Source organism: Homalodisca vitripennis, chromosome 1, assembly GCF_021130785.1.
Source record: "Homalodisca vitripennis isolate AUS2020 chromosome 1, UT_GWSS_2.1, whole genome shotgun sequence".
Classification (NCBI taxonomy): Eukaryota; Metazoa; Arthropoda; class Insecta; order Hemiptera; family Cicadellidae; genus Homalodisca; species Homalodisca vitripennis.
The window spans coordinates 125,374,336-125,397,668 of NC_060207.1; positions in this window are offsets into that span (position 1 = coordinate 125,374,336).

Below are 23,333 nucleotides of genomic sequence, written 5' to 3' on the forward strand. Positions count from 1 at the left end.
ATAGCTTTTGTTTGCCTGTCACCCATCCTGCCCGTCTTGAGATGGAGAGTCTGTGTGTTCAACAGTTTTTTCTCACTTTTATAACAATAAAAGTGAGAAAAACTTGACGTACACCATTTCAGAAATTTTATTCAGATTAGGAGCAAAATTTACAATCAAAGCAATAATACTTAAGTTAATTTAGGTCTACTGACTATATAAGCTTATTGAAATAGGCATAAGGATTTAATATTTCACAATTTTTATTAAAATTTTGGTATCTTTTTGTTTTAGAAAAGTTTTTTCGCCTTTAGTTTTACCGTTATAATCTATATCCATAGCTTGCAGAAATTTATTCTTGTGTAATAAACGTAGATTCTAACTATTAATAGTTGTTTGTATTTTTTTGTTAAAATTGTTCCTAGAAAAGTTAAAGAAGAGACTGTTATTTAAAATTTGAGTAAAGATAGTTACAGAATGTTGCAAATACCGATACAACTAAAATATAAGAGCACATTTTCCTAATATAAGAAATCAACATATTTTAGGAATAAGGATATAAAATTACACCTCACGTTTGTCAAGTATTGTTATGTGACTTATTAAGTACTAATGTAGTCACAGAGAATATCTAAATGAATTTTTACAATGTCCAATTCAGAACCCATAGCTCATGCGTATTATCGCTCTGCCTAGCCGGTTTCATTTTTCGCAGAAAAACTATTCTAGAGTGAAAATGACTAATTTCGATAAGTCCATATTAGGATTACCACTTTAAAATTGTAAAAGTTTGGATCAAATTGGAAAAATCCAAGTAAAGATCGATTAATCTCAACAATAACAATCCATCAATCAAAAACACATCTTTATTTATCCATTATGTTACAACAATTTATGAATCGTAAGAGCAAATTTTACATTTATAATAAAAAATTACTTTAGTAATTAAAACAAAAACATAACATTGTAAACAGATTTAAATACTTATATGCAGCCTAATCTAAATGTTTGTGGAAATATTTCCTCACAGAGGTGCATAGCACCTGTGCGGGAGAGAATGATTAATTCAAAAATAAGTTCCTTAGGGAAATAAGATGTTTAAAAATGTTGTTTACGTTTAAAAACATTACCAGAACTGGGGAAAAAATGTATAAATACAGATAAAGTTCATAGTAGTCTACATGACAAAACAATATAAGGTTTTTAAAGAGACGCAATAAGTAGTCATACCTATCGGTGGATGTAGGTATTCTAAAGAAGAATAAATGAACGAACTGACAACAATAAGAAGTAAAACCGACAGACGAATGGACTCCTCAGTCAGGATAACGCTTGACTGACATCATGCATCACTAATAATTTAATAAAGTTTTTAAAAACGTGGAGAATGAGATTATAATTATTTTTAACTTGTTTAGCAGAAATATAAAATGAAAGTTATTGTTTCAATTCCTATGTCAGTACGTGCAAAGAAAAAACTAACCACTTCATCATGAAGTGACCATTTCAGTAAGTGGCAGATTGGAACGTGCCCAACTCGTCCGTTGGTCCTCATCCAAACTCAGGTCCTTCATTCCTGCGGTTCCAGCAAAACACTCGTTAAATGTTGATAGATTACAACTGAACTTTAGTTCAATAAAGTTGCACCTTATTAACTTACAGATAATATTTTACCATTGTCAAGTTAATATATTACACTAAGTATATCATGTAATTAAAGATTTCTGCCTATCATTTATAAAGACTCGAGTATTTATCGAGTACAACTACTGTTTACTATTTCTGGATATACTACCATACATATACGTTAGATACACTTACTACGTACATCTCTTTAATCATAGTGTAAAGAACTCCTTAAACAATGTTAAACTGTTTTTAGAATATATGTTGTCTTTTGTACATACTTTGTATATGTATAATATAGTTTTGTTTATATTTTTATAACACCGTGTTCTTTGAATTTTGTTATTTCTTACAAACAATTCCTGAACCTCTAACCAATTATGTCCATTCATAACACATTCATAACGAATTCTTTTAAATACTTTTGTACTTTAACTCACTGAAATACTGTACTAGCTACTATGAAAAGCAATTATAAACTAAATACATTAGGTTTATCCGCAGTATTAGATAGTTTTATAAATTAGTTATCCTATACGTCATATCAATAGAACAGTACGTTTTGAGATTTGATATCCATCCTCTTTTCTCAGGTAAATAATAATAAAGGTAAGCTAATACAAATCATTATAGACCAAATTAAAAACAAAATTCTCTCTCTTTGGAAAGTATATTGCTGTACATGGATTTGGGTTTGCTTTATTCATTATTTAAAGTTCAGCCCGATCAAGTTGCAACTTATTTGGTTGCACTCACGAACAATTATTCATTTTATCAAGTTAATAAATTACTTAGTGAAAAATTTATTGTTAACAAATTAACTACGTATAGTATCTTAATAAATCTTGTAAATATTCGGCCTAGAATATATTTAATACCCCTAAAGAGTTTAGTATAAAATACGAGGTTTGGTTTGGTACATTAATATGACCCTGCTTTTGTGGTTTATACAAACAGTTTACTGGATATATGTGTATATAGCGTTGAAACTGTAAATGCTTTCCGGCCTAGATCAGAGTAAAGTGTAACTGATACTATCATACAACCAACACCTACTAGTTTCAGGGTCGATCCCGTAATACTCTTACTAGCGATAACTGTCGTACGGCGGCGTTGCTATTTTTTACGTGCATGACACGTAAATAAATATGAAATTGAATAGATTTTATTTTTTCGTGAATAAAGAGATTTATTTAAAATCAGATGACACGATCTAAATTTAATTAAGACTTAAATGCATAATTCAAAACCTTCCACAACTGCTATACAATTTGTATGGAAAGTTTTTATAGTAAAATATGCATTGTGGCTAAAAGCATTTTGCAAACTATTTGTGTGATTTGATCATTTTCCTTTTACTTGTTACTTTGTTTACGTATCTCTATGGGGAACAATGTAGGGGGCACGCGGTAAGCAATTAGAAAGTTTAATTAAGGCAGAACCAAGAGACAACTCGGCTTCACGTCTAGTTCTGTTTTCCGTTCACATTATCTGTAGCTACTTCCACAACTAAGTTGATCTAACTGTATCCAGTACATGATGTACAAAAAATTCTCTAGATATATTAAAACAAAAGGCCTGTAGTTTATGCTTGAATTTTGTTTTTTTAAAGATTATGAAGTCTCTTGTTTTTTGTCATAATAATAAACAATTTCCTTATTCATTCATATGTTTATGAAGCACAAAATTCTATTTAACTCAACAATACATCTCAACTTAAAAGCAAAAGATCCACGAATAAAGTTCAAAATCGTAACTTCTTTGAGTTGTTTTACTTGAATATTGTCAGGTTATATTGAGTGATCGATAAAATATAAATTACTGTAAGAAACAATAGTCCTCTTAATTGACTTTGATGATTCAATTTCTAAGTGAGATAAATTTGTGGAAACAGATTTGGAATTCCAACAGATTAGTGTAGTAACATTGTTTCCAAAGAAAATTATAATGTTACAACAGTATGTTAACTTAATATTCTGCGATGTTTAGAATACTCACTGTACACACTTTTCAATAGTTGTGGTATAGTACTCCAATACGTATTTATTACTATTTGGAATAATCCAGTGACAGTGGAAAGGCAAAAGAACTATTTCATAATGGTCACTGAATATTTACTGCAGAGTAACATGAGACACTCATGACATAGTGAGTGAAATGGCTACTTATTATTTCTTGGTATAATGGTTTACCCCTACTCTTCAATTTTGTAGAAAGCAATCAATGCCTACTACAATACTATGTGTAGTAATATATACCTACTACATCCTGGGTATTCTAAGTGGGTTTTAGTATAAGAAATTTACTAGGACCGAAAATAGAAAATTTTTTTACCTAGTAGGTTTCTCACTCAATTTATTTAAATATACTTTTGATCATTCCTACAACTCATGCTCAACTACGGCGTGAGAAACGCAATGGATTTGAAATATAAATGCTTCTTCACGCACTACCCTTAAATAAAAGTCACGGGTTATGTTGCTTAGCATTTAAACGACTCAACAATAAACACTTAAATAGTTTATTCCTTAAATATGGGTACTTCTTACTCAAAATTAAAATAATCATATAACATCATAAGTGCTCGCATTAACATTACTGCGGATTTCTCTACTCTGGCCTAAAATAGGTCAACTGTTATTGAAATTGTTGTAACTGTTGATTCATGCATTATGGAATTTTGAAGAGAAATTAGTATATTTTATTAGTGGCATTAAATCTCTTTCATTCACTAATTTAAACTCAAAACATCGCTGTTTAAATTAAAGGGCAACTTTTTTCAAATGGATCTGGAGATTTGGATACCTTCCAATAATCACCAGTTACGTTTAGCAGTGTTTTAGTACCTTTTAAGTACCCGTAACTCAAGAGGAAATCATATGCTAAGCGGGTTAACTGCCACATACTCTTCTCCCTATTATATGTTACAGTTACTGCCATAAGAATGAAAATTCCGGTGTGCTATAGCCAAACAGTGATCAATTCATGTATGTCTCTCTGTCAAATAAAACAATCCAGCTACTATTCGCTATTCGTCGAAAAAGAGATATCCCAAATATTTCAAATGCAATTTTTAACATGATTTTGACATGGTATATAACGAAGATTTTGTCAAATGTATGGAACGAATGTACAGAACATATTAACTTTTTTCATAACACTTGAGATAAAACTCGAATTATAACTAACTTAAATATTCACAAATCAAATTTTCAGAAGTATATTTTTTAAATTATCATTTTAGCATACACTTTAAACCAACATATTTGTTTATGTTGGTAACCGTTTATGTTATGTCCAGTAACCATTCAAGATTAATCTAGTAAAGTGGAACTTTTTTGTCACCATTTCGATGCTTTTTAAAAATCAAAATATTTCTTTTGGATTTGGGAGAGCTTTTGACATTAAATAGAAAGAATTTCCTAGAACTTTTTGAATGTTTAATATATTACAAGGGGGTTGCTGAATTTCAGTATTTGTTAACACACTCTTTGAAATTAAAAATATTACGTTGTGTTTTACCTATGAAAGTAGCTGCGAAGTTTAAAAATAATTGTTGAAGTTGGATTAACGATTCTTAGGCTTTGATACTAACAAAATGGAAAGGACGATAACTTACGAACGTTTGACTGAATTGGCTTGAGCTTAGTTTATCGATGAAATGGCATTTGAAAGTGAATCAATACAGTTACATAACTGAATAAATTTCTATTAAAGTGTATAAGGTACATGAAACATGTCCAAAAATGCAGTTCACACCGGAATTCGCATATCCTCTGAGTCTTAATCCATCCGTCGACCACTCAAATGTTCTAGTCTACCACTCCTTCCATAGTTAATAGACTGTGGTGGTTATTTAAAAGACTAATGCTACATTAATTAAACAAATAGTCACATTAATGATATTAGACGATGACTTAATAGACACACTATGCAACCAAACATCAAATCAAGGATGCTAAAAGTGAGAGAGCTTACCTGGTCAACTTATAACAATGTCTTTCGGCCAGAGACATTTAAGAACAGTGCGTTGCTAATATACAAAAGGAGATTCATGATCTCATACGTTCTCCATAACCTCTCATCATTAACACGGTAATTCTTTCAAACTCAGAATTCTCCATGTAGAAATAAAATAAGTAACACTATTTGTCAGAAAAATTACCTTAAACTGGTGTTGTTTATAGCAACTTAACCAATCAGCTGATGAAATGCAAGTGAGTAGTAAAGAGAAAGTCAACAGTAGATTGTTGCAACCGGTAAGATAAGAACAAGGGAAATTCCAAAGCATGTTGACTCATGTTACGATAAACAGGACAAGACAGTTAATGATTGAATGCTGTCTCAAGTTTTTACACACGTCTAGCACACTGTCAAACAGCCGAAGGTGAACAGTTTGAACACCTGCTACATTAAAACAGGTAACTGTTTTTAGAATTTGCGTTAGTGTTGACTCATGTTACGATAAACAGGACAAGACAGTTACTGATTTTATTATTGTACATTTGTCATAAAATCTGTTAAAATAAACGTAGAGACCTCTAGTTTTCATTATTGGATTTCTTTTTGTATTCCCTTTAAAATGAGGGGTCACATGATAGGGGTTTGTATTTGAAAATGTTTAGTTGCCCCCCTTTACCCTCTTTAGAAAATGGGGGCAAAATTTTCAACAACTTGAAATATTAAAAAAATATGTTATATTAGGTAGGGTAAATGTTTCACGTAGATATCTCGGGCCGTTTAAATTATATCCAGGTGTGCCAGGACATAAAACTCACTCTGTATATATAATATACTAGCAGACCCGACAGACGTTCTCCTGTACACACGTCTTTAATTCGAAAATTTTAAACTTTGAATAATCTGTAACAATCTGGGCTATATTGATAAAAATGTATATTCAAAAGTTATTACAATATCTAACTTCATTACATGTACATTTAATCACACTTCCACCAACCGATAGTGTGTGAGTATAACATGAGTGAAGTGAAATGTAGAGGATGTTTTAAATTAAAACTTAAATTTATTTAAACTGAAGGTAAAAAAATTGAAACAAACTATTTTATAACAGGTATATTTTTCAATTTACAACTTAATTTATCGTAATTCCATTGAATGTACAATATTTTTTGTTAATCCTTAAGGAGTATACACAAACAAATTAAATGGTTTTCCGACCCTGGAACACGCAACATAGGCCTATATCTGGCCGTGAGAAAAGCATGGATTTTCTAAATCTAAGCCACAAATTGTCATTGTTTGACCTTGTGACTATTAATAGGTGACAAGGTCACCTTGTCATTATTAATAGTCATAGCAAATGCCAAGCGGATTGGAAATTGCAAACGTTTGAATGGTATAGGCGAATTTGAAGGAATTATTGGGATCCGTGGTAGAAGTACAACTTGTGGCTTCAAGAATGTTGGCCATGATTTTTTTTATGACCAGTCTCGTGCCATTACACAATTTCGGAGCATTCAAATTCCGAAGCAGAATTATAGGTGAACCAATCTTCAATCGCAAATTATGTGGTGCAAATTTAAAAACTCTACAGGATAGTTGACAGCTACATCAGGATCAATAACGGTATCAATTGATTTGAATGTAATTTCATTACCAGGCGAAGATTGTTGTATTTTAAAATTGATTGCATCAACATCTAAATTTTTGCGGCTAAAATAGCTCACTCACGTAGCTATGCATGATTGGTATAATTATGTTGCAAATCTGGAAATATACTTTTTATTAAGTCATCTTTGGTAGCCACTATGTTGCAAAAATTCTCTGGGAGTCTTTTATATTGTGTATCTTCATAAATTTGAACTTTACCATTGCCAATGTCTAACAATAGTTTATAGAATTCTGACGCTAATGGATGATTTTGAAGTTGAACGCACATATTAAGAGTAAGGCATAATTTGATGACACTTCGCTATAGACAAGATTCTTTTAAACATGCGTTTATTTCTTCCGCAAATGTCGCACGTGGAATGACGGGTAATGGTTGTCTGAAATCACCAGACAGCAGCAGTAGAGTACCACCAAAAAGCTTAGTATTATCTTTGATATCTTTCAGGGACCTGTCGAGAGCTTCAAGCGAATGCTTGTGGGCCATTGTACATTCATCCCAGATAATAATTTTGCACTTTTTCAAAACTTTAGCCATACCTGAATGCTTATTTACGTTACACATTACTTCGGGATTTGTATGAATATTTAAAAGTAATTTAAGTGCTGAATGCGCAGTCCGTCCACCATCAAGTAAGGTGGCTGCAATGCCTGATGAAGCAATTGCCAATGCAATATGATTTTGTGATCGAATGCGCGCATGTATAACTGAGATGATAAATGTTTGGCCAGTGCGACCTGGTGCATCCAAAAAAAGAATCCATCTTGTTGTGCTGCAATTGATACGTTTATTCGATCATACACATTTCGTTGCTCAACAGTAAGCAATCGTTCATTATTAGCAACAAAAGTAGCCAAAGAAGTCATATCGAATTGGTGTTCACATTGAACATCGCTGTTGGTAATATCTGCTGCTGGGCGGTTCGGCGCTGGCATGTTGGAATGGATAAGCGGCATGTTCGAAATGAGAATAAAAATATCTTCAATCATTATTAATGCCTTGTTATATATTTCTTCTGAGAATTCAATGTTGCAATTTTCATTAGTAGTTCTAATACGATGAAAAATCTCTTCACTCATTGAGTCTTTATATTTGTTCCACAGAGTAGATGCTTCAGTAAAAAAAAAAAAACGTTTTCAATGTTATTAAAAATAATTGACGAATTTGCTGTGGAGATGAGCTCAGTGCTGCGTCTGCAGGTGTGAGGTCCCAATGGTTATTATCCTCCAATAAATTTAACTCACAACATGCATCAAAGAAAGTGTCATATAAAATACCATTTACTTTTCGCAAATATTGAAAGGATGTTGGTCCCTGCTCCATATGATTGTATACACAGCGCGTATGGGTTTGTTGCTCCTCATCGCCCACAAACAAAATATGTAAGAATTTTGAATCAGCATCAGGCATTGGAAGCAATGAACCAATTTGGCAGTAAATCTTGAATGTAGATTCAAAATTACGTCCATCTTCATTATGAACTATTTTTGTTGCTCCAAATGATGTCATTTGGAAGCAAGGATTGAATTTACGAATTTTTCGAAAAAACATTTTTCATTGAGATGTGGTTCCAGCTAATAGCGTTTTTAAAGGTTCCGGTGGTGTTTTTAACGGTGGCAGTTAAATTTTTCCAGATGTGCAACATAAACCAGCTGATTCATCTTTGTACTTCAAAGCATGACAATGTTGACACTCTTTGTCCATACTCCCGATCATAATTAGTACATATGATGAATAGTTTATTTCAGGGTCATATTCAAATGCGAGACGATTAAGTGATGCTCGTGTCAATGCTCGACACGTATCAATGTTATAGTATCAATGCTATCTTGCAATCGCCGTTGGTTACGCTCTCCGTGTGCATTGGTCGCTCGTTGACGTGCCTCACGTTGTCTTAATGTATTAGCACGGAGACGTTGATTCTGAATTTTCATTTGCACGTGTACGTGCAACTTGATCCATTAAAGTTACATTATCCGTCGAGTGTTCTTGATCTGTTCTATTCAATCGACGATCATGAGCCAATTGTGCGCGTCGAGTACGTCGACCAATATGTCTTCCTCTTCCAGGAAGACGTGAAATTTTTCTTTAAAAATAAAATTCTGTATAATAGTACACAATGAATATGAGTAACTTATTGAATATGTAATTTTAATTACGTAACTTCTAGATGAAAATGTATAACAACGTAGACTAACTAAAATACTAAATAAGTAGACTACCTATTTCCTATAGGGCTGAAGTATAATAAGTGGCCTCCATCACAATCTAATTATTGATATTTCTGAATAGCCTATCTAAACTACTAAAATGACGATCTGAATTAGATTATAGTTATTTAAAGGGTAAACTGTAATAAGCAGCCACCATCACAATCGAATTATTGATATTTCTGATTAGCCTATCTAAACTACCGAATTTCATTATAGTTATTTAAAATTACAGTTTAGTATCGGAACTGGCCAACAGAATGTAATTTAAACCCAATTCCTACACTATTAAAAATAGTTATTCACACATGTGATTTGTATGCTACTTAATTTGAACTTATGTACCAATTTTGACTGCAGATTAAAAATGTAGATTACAACAAATTATTTTAAAATCCAATTAGTTTAATAAAACTTGATTATCTAAACTGTTAACAATAGTCATTCACACATAGAAACACAACCTTTTGATTTGTATGCCACTTAGGTTATTTGAGGTTATGCGACCAATATACTCACTTCAATAAATTTGCAAAATCAGTTCAATAACGTCAATAACTTTAATAAATAACTATAGTTTTGTATGCACTTCAAACATCTTCAATCTCTATTAATGTATTATTACAATTAGGACTCACACAATAATTACACGATATTACAAAACAACACACAAATTTGATAGCAGCACAAACTGTCGGGAAAACCTGGAATTAAAATAGAAAAACTTTATGGCTGTATTGTAATATTATAATGTTTACATAGAACAATTGATGAAACTTCACCTTTGTAATCTGCATTACACTACTGATCAATCACTTTATAATAACGTAATATTTTCTACAATTTAAATATAAGCAAATTTTTCTGCCTCTTTGTTGAACTTAAGCTGAAAGTGTTAACAGCTGTTAAGTAACAGTTCACTTTGTATTACGTGTCGTAGCGCAGTCTGGCGGATCCAATGTAAAATAATCCAAGATCAACAACAAATTATTTATAAATAAAAAATAAATTATACAAACAATTTAAATTGGACCGAATTGTAAATCTAAACCATTCTCGGATCCACCTGAAGACACACAAAAAGTTTCATTAAAATCGGTCCACCCGTTTAGGAGGAGTTCAGCCCCATACACACGCACACAAGAAATATATATATATATATGAGCACAATAAAACTAATAGTTCCTAAAAAAAGAATTTAAACAGGTGTTGTAAAGATAAAAATTATATTTTGATGTTAACAGTCATGTCTTTGGGCGAATATTAGTGTTTAAAATGGGCCTTTGTCCAAGATCGTCAAAGATTAGGACGGAAGTGAATGCATGCAAGCTAGTTTATTAGAACTCCCTCGGTATCTAGCAGCAATGCCTAGTAGCGATTAGCAGCAAGAGCTCATGATTACTGTGATAAGAAGAAAGGGAATGTGAGCACGCTACAGTTCATTAGAGCTCCTAAAATACATAAGTATTGTCTATTGGCGAATATTAGTTTGTAAAATGAGCAAAGTAATCATGAGAGTTTAAGTAGGATGTTAATGGGGGCAAGCTATAGTTTATTAGAGCTTCTACAGTACCTACCAGCATTGAGGTGGACTACTACCTCACGCAGTTCCTGACAGGTCACGGCTATTTCAAGTCGTACCTGAGCCGGATGGGCAAGACCGGTTCACCGAATTGCATCTACTGCCCGGGCGTTCCCGACGACGCGGAACACACCTTCTTCCGCTGTCCGCGTTGGGAAAGGCCCCGCCTGGAGGCCACAAGAAAACTCGGGTTTTTTCGGTGGATACGGTCTGCGATAAGATGAAGGAGGATGAGGGGAACTGGGATTGTTTGTCACAGTTCGTACGGGGCATCCTCCTGGAAAAGAAACCCGATTTGGACCGCAAATTGGCCCAGATCCCTTGACAGAGCGGCTGGATAAGGATAAGAATAAAGTTTAAGCCAAATTTAGGCCTAGCCTGAAGTAATGTGATAAACAATCCCAGGTTAGAATCCTAAAGAGTAGAGGAGGTTTTTTGGTAGGTAAACCCGGTTTTAGGGGAGTCCCACACTACAGGCTGGCCACCTGCGTGCGTAATTGCATTTTTCCTGCCTCTCCCTAAAAAAAGAAGGAAAAAAAACCAGCATTGTCTAACGGTGATAACAGCATACGCTCAAGACTACCTTTAAAAGAGGGAAGAAAATGCGATTAAGTTACAACTTAAAAGCTTGGCAATAATGGGATCTTGACATTTGAAGTAATGTTGTTCGTCATTAAACGGTACTTTATAATAAATTGATAATTTTTTATTTCATTAGAAGGCATTGAATAACCCATCATGAGATACAGTTTACTGTGCTCATTTTATGTAGTCCATAATAATAAGCAAGGAGAATTGCACCAATTAATATCACAAGTTTTCAAATCCTATAAAAACATAAATTTATAAGTAATCTTCTAGAAAAATGTAATTATTATTTTTTAATTAATATACATTAAAACTTTAAAACTGTCAAACCAGGTCTGTGTGTCTACAAGTAATACATCTTCATTCACACACTTCGTACGTAAACACCAAAATGTAAGGTAGGTTTTGATAACATCATTAGAGAAACCTTGCTTCCTCATTTCCATGAAAAGATTTAATAATTATTTTAATTTTTTTAATAATAATTTCTTTTAACAGATTATGATAAATTGGGAAGGTTGTGAAATCGTCTAAATTCTTATGAAGATTGTGGGGAGGGATGTTTTATAGTGCTTTGATTAAACCATAGATATGTAATTCAACGCAATTGAATATTCACTGAAAATAACAGTGATTTTTAAGGTTAGAATAAAGGAAAGATTGTGAAGAATTAAGGATTTCATAAATGGAGACGACCTCAGCCCCAGTCTATATCCTGCAAATCACATGACAGCTTTCAACAAATCACGTTTATTCACCGAGTTGAGAACTTCATTATTCACAGATATATAAATTTTTTCCAAAAAATGTACTCGTGGATTATGTAAGCACTATTAGCGAGCAAATTTTGACGTTTTACGTAGTAAATAAGTTACAAATAATTTGCCTGTTATTTATTAGGTAAGCTTAAACATGATATAATATTCAAAGAGGCTAGTAGTATTAAATGGTTTATGCTGTCATAAAGCTAAGTAGTTGTAATCACTGACGATAGGTATATAGTCAGGTATTAGTAGCAACACTATAGTGACTTGTATATAATTATATTTCGTCAATCAAATATGCTGGTCTAAAACTTTATGGTGAAAATTGATTGATGCCAACAGATCAATGTTTAAGTCTCCTAATACAATGACGTACCTAATATCACATAGACAATTAGAAGCTTATTGTTTCACGCCCGATGGTCTTTAGACCATCTATTTATATAAACCGATCAGAATGAATTAAATTTCTACAGAAATCAAGAAATACGTAATTTTCTAGTTTTTATAACAAACAGACGGAGAGAATTGCGGCTTGACATAAATCATATTTTGTATATTTGTGTAAGTGATTATTTTCGAAGAGGATAAAGCTAAATAGTTTGACACTAATTAGTATAAGCAGCATGGTGAAGTTATTAACCCTGTTCTCTTATATTATTATATTAATGTATAATGAATATTGAAAGTATTATGCATCTATAATATGAAACATTAAAAAAAAGAGATACAGGAGGAAGCGGAGTATAGAAGAAGTTCCCGCAATTCTGGGATACTGGGGCCCAGGTGAGCGTCATAACCTGCCGGGAGGCCAAAGATGTCAGTAGGATGAGTTACCCTGTAGGCAATTCTTTCATAAAATACTCACCCTCTTTTATCCTCTCATTAACTGCAAATAACAACGTTACTGATTCAATATAGAGATCACCAAAACATATATGATGATTATTAAGATCATTGTATGTCATCACGAAAAAAAAAATTGCTTCCTAAACTAGGGGAGAATTTATTTGGATTGACTGTTCCCGTATTACAACTTTAAAATATTTTAATAAATTCAATTAAAACTCTAATTTATTTTAAATAAAAAATTTTGTTATCAGTGACAGTTTTACTAAAGATTATTTACGATAAAAAGTATAATTGCATTATAAACATAAATTGGACTACAGTACGGAATATAACTGCAAACTGAATAATTTGCTGTGTCCAAAGATGCATTAACAGTACTTGTACCATATCCAGAGTACTGTATTGTAATATTTTTATTTCAAATTGGAAAAAATTACTTAATATTTTTATTCGTGTTATTACTCAAATAAGATATTATTTTAAATTTACTATGCAAATCTAACAACCCAAATGAGCTTGTAGGAACTTGTTTTTTTTTTTACTGAAAATGTAAATGATATTTCTCAAAACTCAAATCATTTGATAACGTGTTTTCTAGTTTATGGTTTAAAGTAGCTGTTTCAAATAAAATACCCTTTTTTCTTACACTAGTCATCCACATATCAGTCAAAACATATAGAGTTCATTTTCATTTGTACTTTAATAATTCAGTTCTTGTACACAACCAATGATGATTACGCAAGCTATCTTTATTGCAGTATTAACAAGAAAAGTGTCCGCCAATTCTCCCTAACATAAATCGTTATTTAGACGTATTTATTTTAACATCTCCTAGCATTACACCGAATCATCATAGTCCAAGTTGGTTGTACTTCGACCCGTATGGAAGGTTACGTTTTGAATTAATGTACTAAAGATTGTCGTTAAACCATAACAATACAACATTTCTTTACAAAAAACGTAGACTTCTTAACTTGTAATAAAAAAGGATGGGTATTTACCTTCCTTCTGAAGTTGATGAAAATAATGGCTTCTGTTAATTGAAATTAAAAATAAAATTGCGTAAAGATCTCTATGGGACACTACTTTAAACCGAGGCCATTGCAGAAGGGTAGTTTCTTAAACATGTAGAGTCCACTGCAGATTGTTCCAGGAACAGCCTCTAAATGCACATATAAAAAAAATGGAAGGTCAAGGGAAGTATTTTATTTCATTACAAAAATTTAATATTCGTCAGTCTTAAATAAAAATACCGCGTTTGTTTGTGAGTACAAAATTGGTATTTTAGAGATTTAAAAAAAGTGAATAACATTTAAACAAAGCTAATTCTGCTCCAAGTGTATTTTTATCCACTGAAGGCGTTTGATATGGTTTACATGATCCTCTTTAAGATGAACTTGAGAGCATTGGATAGAACGTCATAATGCAGGAAAGAAATTGCTTTTAACAAATTTAAAGGAACGCCACCAAGTAGTTAAGCTGTCTTTCGTCGATGGTTTCTCTTTATCTACGTGAAACGTTGTTGTTATTCTGATGTGCTAACAGTGTAGGCGGGAGTTCCCTAGGGCTCTATTCTCAGACCTCTTTTGTTAATTTTATATGTATCTCCATTTGTGTTTGTTTGCAGACAACACGTTATTATTTTAGACAGTCAACGTCGAGAGCCCTCGGGATTTAAAACGTCTGTGGAATCAAATATGATTTCCCAGTGGTTTAGAGAATAGTTTAACAATAAACACTGTTAAAACCAAATTATTATACTTCATTGCATTTGGGTTGATTACGTAGGGTAGTTTTTGAACTCAGTGTTATTTTGTTGAGTTTGCATGTCAAGAGGAAATTGAATTTTCTTAAAGTATAAAAATGTTACTTAGATGTGTTCTAGAATTTGTACACTAAGTTTATTTTTACACTTTACAAGCTTCTGTTTTCTTACGCAATACAGAATTTTTACTTACTTAACTATGATAATCTAGGGATCAAAAAGAACTAGTTATAAATTTATTTTTATTAAAAAAAGGAATTGTTTATTATTTTTGTGACAAATATAAAAACTAATTTTAAAGAAACTTAAATTCCAACTCTCTTTAGTATTTATATATTTTACATGACAATTTCCTTAAAGAGAATCGTAGTATTTTTCAATCTCTTCCCCCAAAAATTTATAACATTTTTATAAAAAAAATTAAGCTAAATATCCCTTCCACACTATATCGTTTAAAATTACATACTATATAAAACCATAGAACTTTTCAAAATATTCTCTGAGCTATTAAGAATAGAATTAAATCTAGATAGTGTAAAAGATAAACATTTTAGTTGTAAAATGTTTTTATTCTGTAGAGGACTATTTAGTGCATAGCATAAATCATGTTAGTTATTAATAATTAAATAGCATGTTTTTATGTTTATTTTGACGGAAAGTGATGCATCTATTTATGTTTCATGGCAGTAAAGGGTATATCACGTTAACCTATTTTTCCTTATTTTGAACATTCACAAATATACCTCAGCAATTGTTTAAGATATGAATATGTTTTAAGTTACACATTTGTAACTAGATTAAAAGAATTATAAGAAGTTATTTCTAATGTGAATAACAAGAATCAAACATATCCTTTTAAAACAATAACAAAATTTTTGTTTTCTAAAACTTTCTATGAAAGACTGTCACCTCAAAACCAATGATTGTAATATATAGTATATATATATATATATATATATATATATATATATTTATATATATATATTTACTATAAACATAACTAACAGCTACATGGAATGAGCACGGAACCGTTGGCAGCATTGCCACAGAGGGAGGTCGTGTCGCCAATAATGTGTAACAATCAAGATGCAAACGACTGAAACTAGGGATCTGTGAGCTTACATACTTTTCTAGGTAATTTACCGTTTTATTTGTTCTCAGTCAGGATATTGTGCATCAACTTAAATGCACAAGGATTAAACAAATACCACACATTCAACGTTAACTCAATATTATGCACTTTATTCCAAAGTCGACCTGCTTAATTTACAACTAGGTATTATATACTAGCGTATATCCGTGTCTTTGCCCGCAATTCCTCTGAGATAATTTGCAACTAACATCTAATATGGCAATGTTTTAGAACAAAGAGAATACACCTAAAGCCAAAGTTCTTAGCTTGTTAAGTGAAACCATGTTTTATAAAATACGATCAAGTAAAACCTTTACGTGGTTTTCTACAACGATTTTATGTAGTCCAAAAATTGAATTTGCTGAGTCTGCTATGTACGTTATATATAAACAAACACACACACACACACACACACACACACACACACACACACACACACACAGTTCAGAGTAACCTACTTCTGGAAAAATACAAATAAAATATGTTTATTTTTGTTTTTTATATCTGCATTATAACACTGATCAACCACGGCATACATAGTATTTTCTGCAATGTAAAGTTAAAAATATATTTTTCTTAAAACTTTAAATTTTCTTACATTGATTTGTTTTTCGCTCTTTGCTAAAAAGCTCTCTCAAAAAACATTTAAACACACGTTGTTACTATCAAGGTCTATGCTTTCGCATTACAAATGTGAACAATTTGGAAATATTGGTTAAGTTAAATAAACTTATATTTGTGCTGAAATAAAACTACGTTTAACCAGAAAAGTTGATTACATTTAACTTTCAGTTTCCATTAATATTTCGCAACTTTAGAGACAATAATGAGATATTTCACTGCCTTAGCGACCAGTAAGGTGCAAGCCGGAGGGATTTTTGAAATAAGAAGAAGCCTATATTTATACTAAAGACTGTAAAAATGACAATCTAAAATTGCAATACGATCTTTTGATTAGATCACGTGTGAAAGCAAACAATCATAGTTACGTTTGCTATTATAATAATATTAGGATAATGATAATTTTGGCAGAATATATCTGTTCAAGAATATTTGGTACACAAGTTTGCAAACTAGAAAGTAATGCAATAACAATGTGGACATTCATTTTGCGTTACATTTTTTATGTGTTAACTTTTATGTGTAAATTTTATGTGTAAATTTTGGAATTTACAATAAATTCTTCATTCTGTGTCAAGTTATCAACCCTAGTTATACTGGCTCAGAATTACTCCCGGCAGGGTTTGTATAAGATCGTTTTGTTGTACGTCCGTGTTTGCGATAACTATGAACAGAAAGGCACTAACATGTAATATCTGGGTCATTAACACAAAAATGATTTTTGAAATGACCTTGTGAAACGTCTAAATGACCGTAAATTTAAATATATATATATATATATATATATATATATATATATATATATATATATATATATATATAAAAAGAATCACCCTTATTAATAAATTTTAATTTACTCCAATAAATAAAGCAGGATGGTCATAACAATATAGTCTGAATATCTAATTCCAGAATAAATGCCAGTTTTAACATTGCAAATTGATTACTATCAAATCATAAAATAGTTCTTTAATAATGTCTGAAACACAAATCACACTTTTTACGTGTCTTAATAAAATTGTGAATTTAGCATATATATATTGTATTACACATGTTTTAAGTGCGTACATTTTATACACAATATGGATGTGTAATGAAAAGTGTAAGTATAGGTTTCAAAACATAATATGGAATATGCCCTCGATTGAGAAGCTATTGATAGTAATATAAATAATACGTTTATATTGGCAGATAAATATTCATAGTAATCTCACAAACACACTTCACTTATGACTATTTGAGATTACATAGATATATGAATAATTGTAGGACAATTATGTACAATATAATAAATAAATAATACATAAGATTTAAATAGAAACATTGTGACTACTGCCTTCATTTGCATATGCACTTTACCACTGCGCACGTTAGATAAGCCGGGAGTATCAGTTTCCAATTAACGCTATCCCATATTCTGTGTGTTGCTATTGTACGATTTCCTAGCTATAAACTCGTGTCAAACTGCTCTGTTTATTCTAAGAAAGGGAAGAGAATTATAATAAATATTATGTTATGGCTACTGGTTACTCTCATACCCTGACCACGTGCAATTTTTTCAAGTGTATAAGCATATCCATAATTAAATATAGTTAATCGCCAGTAGTCAAATGTGTTTTGCAGCGAGAATAAAATTTGCAAACGTCATTAATTTAACTGAAATTTGGACTTCCGTAACGTAAGTCTTCCACAGACATTCATTTTGTTTATTGTTTCTTATGCATCGCCAATTCCTCCCTCTTCAACCTGGGATAATTTTAACAAGTATATGATCTCTCATTTTACTGCAAAAACTTATACACGTTATTAAAATAGCTACAAAGCTAAAAAGTGTTTCAAACGAGGGGTATTTGTTAATTAATTTGGTAATTTGTTGATCAAGTGAAATCCTGGCTGCGAGAGGATGCGAGGATGGGCATACGTTCCCAGCCTCTAGTCCGGTACGATTGCATATCTCGACCATTGGGCAACGCACATTATTTATCACCCGCTACCGGTAATGGACGACTACTAAAGCACTACTGTATTCCCATGATATAAACAATTTAAAGTCTTTCCTTTAAGAGAGCATTTTAATAAAGTCCTGCTTTTATTAATGATACAAATAAACAGTACAAAATTACAGTACAATTTAATTACATTGTAAAATAAAGAACTCAAAATTTCTTTAATTTTCAACATAAGACTTGTTTACGAGAAGGAAGAAAAGGAATAAAAAACATGGACTATAATAAGAGTAGCTCATATTTCAACTTTAAGTGTTACTGAGGAAAATTGAACCTTTTCATCATGGTAATTGCTTGGTTAAGGAACCTTCTGGTGAAAAGTTTTATCCTTAACATTTGTCGCTCCGTATCTATTAAATCTTAAATGTCTTATAGAATAGCGTGCAGCACACTAGTAGGATGTACACTGCTTAAATATATGTCCATTTTATGTTCTCTTGGGAAAACATGGTCATAGTGTAAAATTAAAAAAGTATCTGATGTTACAGGATCGGTCCTATAAGAAAACAATATGATGTTGGTTTCAAAATCTAAAGATGCTGTTACTATGTGCAAGAAAATATTTGAATAATATTTACAGAACTAAAGATAGTATATGTTGAAACTTCACAGGTTCTGGAAGATGATACTGTAATTACAAATCCAGTAATCTGTCGTTAGTGCGTTAAATAACATATGTACCAGTACCGTCTTCTTACATACAGATAGAACGCAATCACATTACAATTCTCACAAACGTCCTGTACCAGGTTTGGTAAACGCTGTGCCGAATTGAACTTTTGCTTTCATCCGGCCTAACTTAATTGCTCAAACCATATAACAAATTGTAAGTATCACATGAATGGCCATTGATATATGTTTATTGGTGTATGAAAATAACTATGAATCATTAGATTGTATACAAAGTTGTAATTCAATGTCGCATACATATAGAAAAGTAGTATTAAATTGAGGTACATCAAGCATTTTAATGTGTTGAAAACATCTCACTGATAGCTCTCTTTTTTAGTCTCTACTCTACGAGGTAAGTATGTAACACCCCTCAACAATCCAGTCACGTTTAGTTGAATGAAATGCATGGGAATAATCTAAAAAATTAACTCAAATTTTTGAGGCCACATATCTAATAATAAAATGAACCCAACTCATATTTTATCCTCGGCTAATGTAATAAGTTTAAGCCTTTTCCCAGGTAAAGCTACACATAATAGAGAAAAACTTTAAACTTTGAAGAATCTTTAAAGTAGAAATACAAAAATATAGGCGTACTGTAAAGTAAAATATGAAGTTCACACAGGTTTCCACTTAAGTGTAAAATAAAACTTATTACAGTTAGTCAAATTAAAGTATTTAAAATGATTCAAGGCATTATCAACTAATATATAAAATAAAAGAAAATTACAATAGGAATTTATTTCCTTTTATTTACATGTCAAAACATGCATACGGTGAACAAGTGACTACGAAACGACAAGTTATCAGTAACGTATTAAAACTTAGTTTTATAGCTGTGAGATAAGCTTCACAATACAGGTGCATTTCACAAAATATGTTTAAACACATATAAGATAACTGAAGAAAAGATTACTATTTTAGCACATCTAATACTTTTTTTAAAGTCTGAAGCCTAAACCTGATAGTTATAGTAAGGAGGGTGTGACAGACCTTCGGCCTTACACTCGGCCTGCACTCGATACTTTTATCGAGTATCTAGTACACACTTTTGTACTTTTACTAAAGTGAGTTGATCGCAATTAATATAACGATCGTTAGATCTATAACATTTACTTGAATAATGTTATATCATACCTGTTTTATGCTAGCGCTTTTCTCGGATTATCGTTATGTTCTTTATCTCTCACATGTAGTATGCTTTAATTTTTGTTTTGTGACTATTGAATACATTATAAGTTTGAAAATAGAAAACTTCTGTAGTAAATATAGTAAAATAAAAGTTTTTAGACTGTATCGTAGTACTTGTCAATATTGCATACTGTAAGTCAACCCAAATACTCTAATTATGGTTGATTCAATAAATACATTCATAAGACCAACTGAAGATTTTACAAACCTATTCGTAAAAGTTCTTGATAAGAAATGTACAGTAGGGATCCGATAAAAATTCCTCCCATATCTACCTGCCCAGTTCTATGGACAATTATCTCTAATGCTGAAATGTAAACCGATAACTTTATCATGTAGATGGTTGCCATTGGAAGTGATCCATTAGTAACATATACGTCAGTGGAAACCGGATATCATCGTTTTACTCGACACTATACCCCAACCTTCACACTCAGAATACAAATATCAGTGTAAAATTATATGTAATAATGAAATGCTAACATTAGAAGTGCTCTATTACTGGCATATACGTCAGTGGGGACCGGATAGGACGTTTTTACAGCACGCGACATTCAGCATAAAATATAATTTTGTATGGCACAATAAAGATCTTTCACCAACACATTTGTTTATATATAATGTTGAACTCTTTGTAAGAACCAAAATATAATTAGAAATCCTGAAGTATTGAATTTATAATATAACGTCGAATAAAAAAAAATATAGAATTGCACACACATTTAAGGACGCATGATTGAAAGCTGAGTTATAAGTCATATACAGGGTGTCCAGCAACCATTGGAACAAACTTTGCCACATTGTTCAGCAGGCCAAAACTAACAAATAATGCAATGTAACAGGTGCCCTATTTCGCTTCGTTTAGCGTCTGTCTGTCTGTATGTGTTTTTTGGGAAAAAAATTACTACTCAAAAACCACTTAAGATACAGAATTTAAACTTAACAGTTATGTTAACCTAGTGTTGGTCCTTTTCAGTGAAAAAAAACAAATATCTCATTGCATTTCAAAATGGCGGCCGTTTAAAATTTTCAAATTCTATTACCTTTGAAACGGCTACTTTGACAACAAATTCACCAGGATAACTTTTTAGCGTATTTTATTACCTTGTTTCAAAAAGATTGAATAACAAATAACTGAGTTACAGCACCAAACGTAAAAACAGGTTAAATCCATGTATTGCAAGTACATACAACAATGTAGTGGATTTTTACAAATAAACTTTTTAAGATTCTTTATTAAAATAGTGAACAATATTATAACCTGAAATTAAATATTTATTTTTTAAATTTGTTTTAAGGTAAATTTAAAAAAAGTTCTTAACCAATTGTGAATCCTGGTTTTTAAATCTTAAAAAAATTAATAGGGCCACGTTATGGTTGGGTAAAGGGTTTTCTTAGCCTACATGGCAATTGTGTAAAACAGCGTAATAAATTCAATGTGTTTGAAAAATGTTATTGAACATGATATTTTTTATTAAGAAAACAATGATTGCATTACTGTAAAACTTTCATAATCGTTGCTCAAAGTGGCGTCCTTGTAACTCGTTGCAGATTCTGAAGCGTCGTAAGCACGATTCTCTCACCCCTTCAAAAGGATTACTGTCTTGAATAACTGCAGCAGCCTCAACAACTCTAGCTACTAGATCCATTTCATTCTGTATGGGAGTGGTATACACTAATTACTTCATGTGTCCCCACTAGTAAAAATCAATGGGTGTGAGGTCAGGTGACCGTGGAGGCCAAGGGACGGGACCTCCACGTCCAATCCAACGATCTCCATACACTTCATTCAAATGTCGTCTAGCAATCAGGGAAAAATGAGCCGGTGCTCCATCGTGTTGGAACCACATTCTTTGTATAGTTTCAATAGGAACATGTTCCAACAGCTCAGGTAAGATTTCCCTCAAAAAAACTTCATAAGTAGGTCCGTTCAGTCTGTTTGGTATAATGTGTGGCCCAATCAAATATCCGTCTACTATTCCAGCCCAGATATTGACAGAAAATTTGTGCTGAAACTTACGTTGCACAATTTCATGAGGGTTCTCTTCAGCCCATGAATGGCTGTTTCGGCTATTAAATATGCCATCTTGAGTAAATGACGCTTCGTCAGTAAAGAGAACATACCTTAAAAAATCGGGTTCATCAACTAATTTGTGAAGAAACCAACGAGAGCAGTCTACCCTGAGAGGAAAATCTGCAGGTTCTAAGGCTTGTACTTTCTGATGTCTGTAAGGGCACAAACGTTCTTCATTTAACACTTTCCATACAGAACTTTTGCATACATCCAAATTATGAGCAATAGCGCGAACGCTGGTGGAGAGGTTTTCTTCTACGAATAATAAAACCTCTTCTTCAAAATCAACAGTCCGTACGGATTTTACCCGTTTTACAACATTATTTTTCAAATGTCCAGTTCCCCTAAGACGAATATGAACGGCACTGAAGGCTATGAACTGGGTGCAGCCTATCTGGAAAGCGCTCTCTGTACAATCTGCTAGCTAATCTGGCATTGTCTCCAGCAAGTCTGTACACAAAGTGAATATCAGCATACTCTTCAAAAGTAAAACGGTTCATATCGTACAAGGAACAAAGTAATAAAAGAAATTTAAATTAACAGGAAAAACTAACAGGATTACAAAGAAGAACAGAACATTCAAACAGTGACAATCACGTTCAAAACATAGACTTGCTCAACAATGTCTTGATAGTTTGT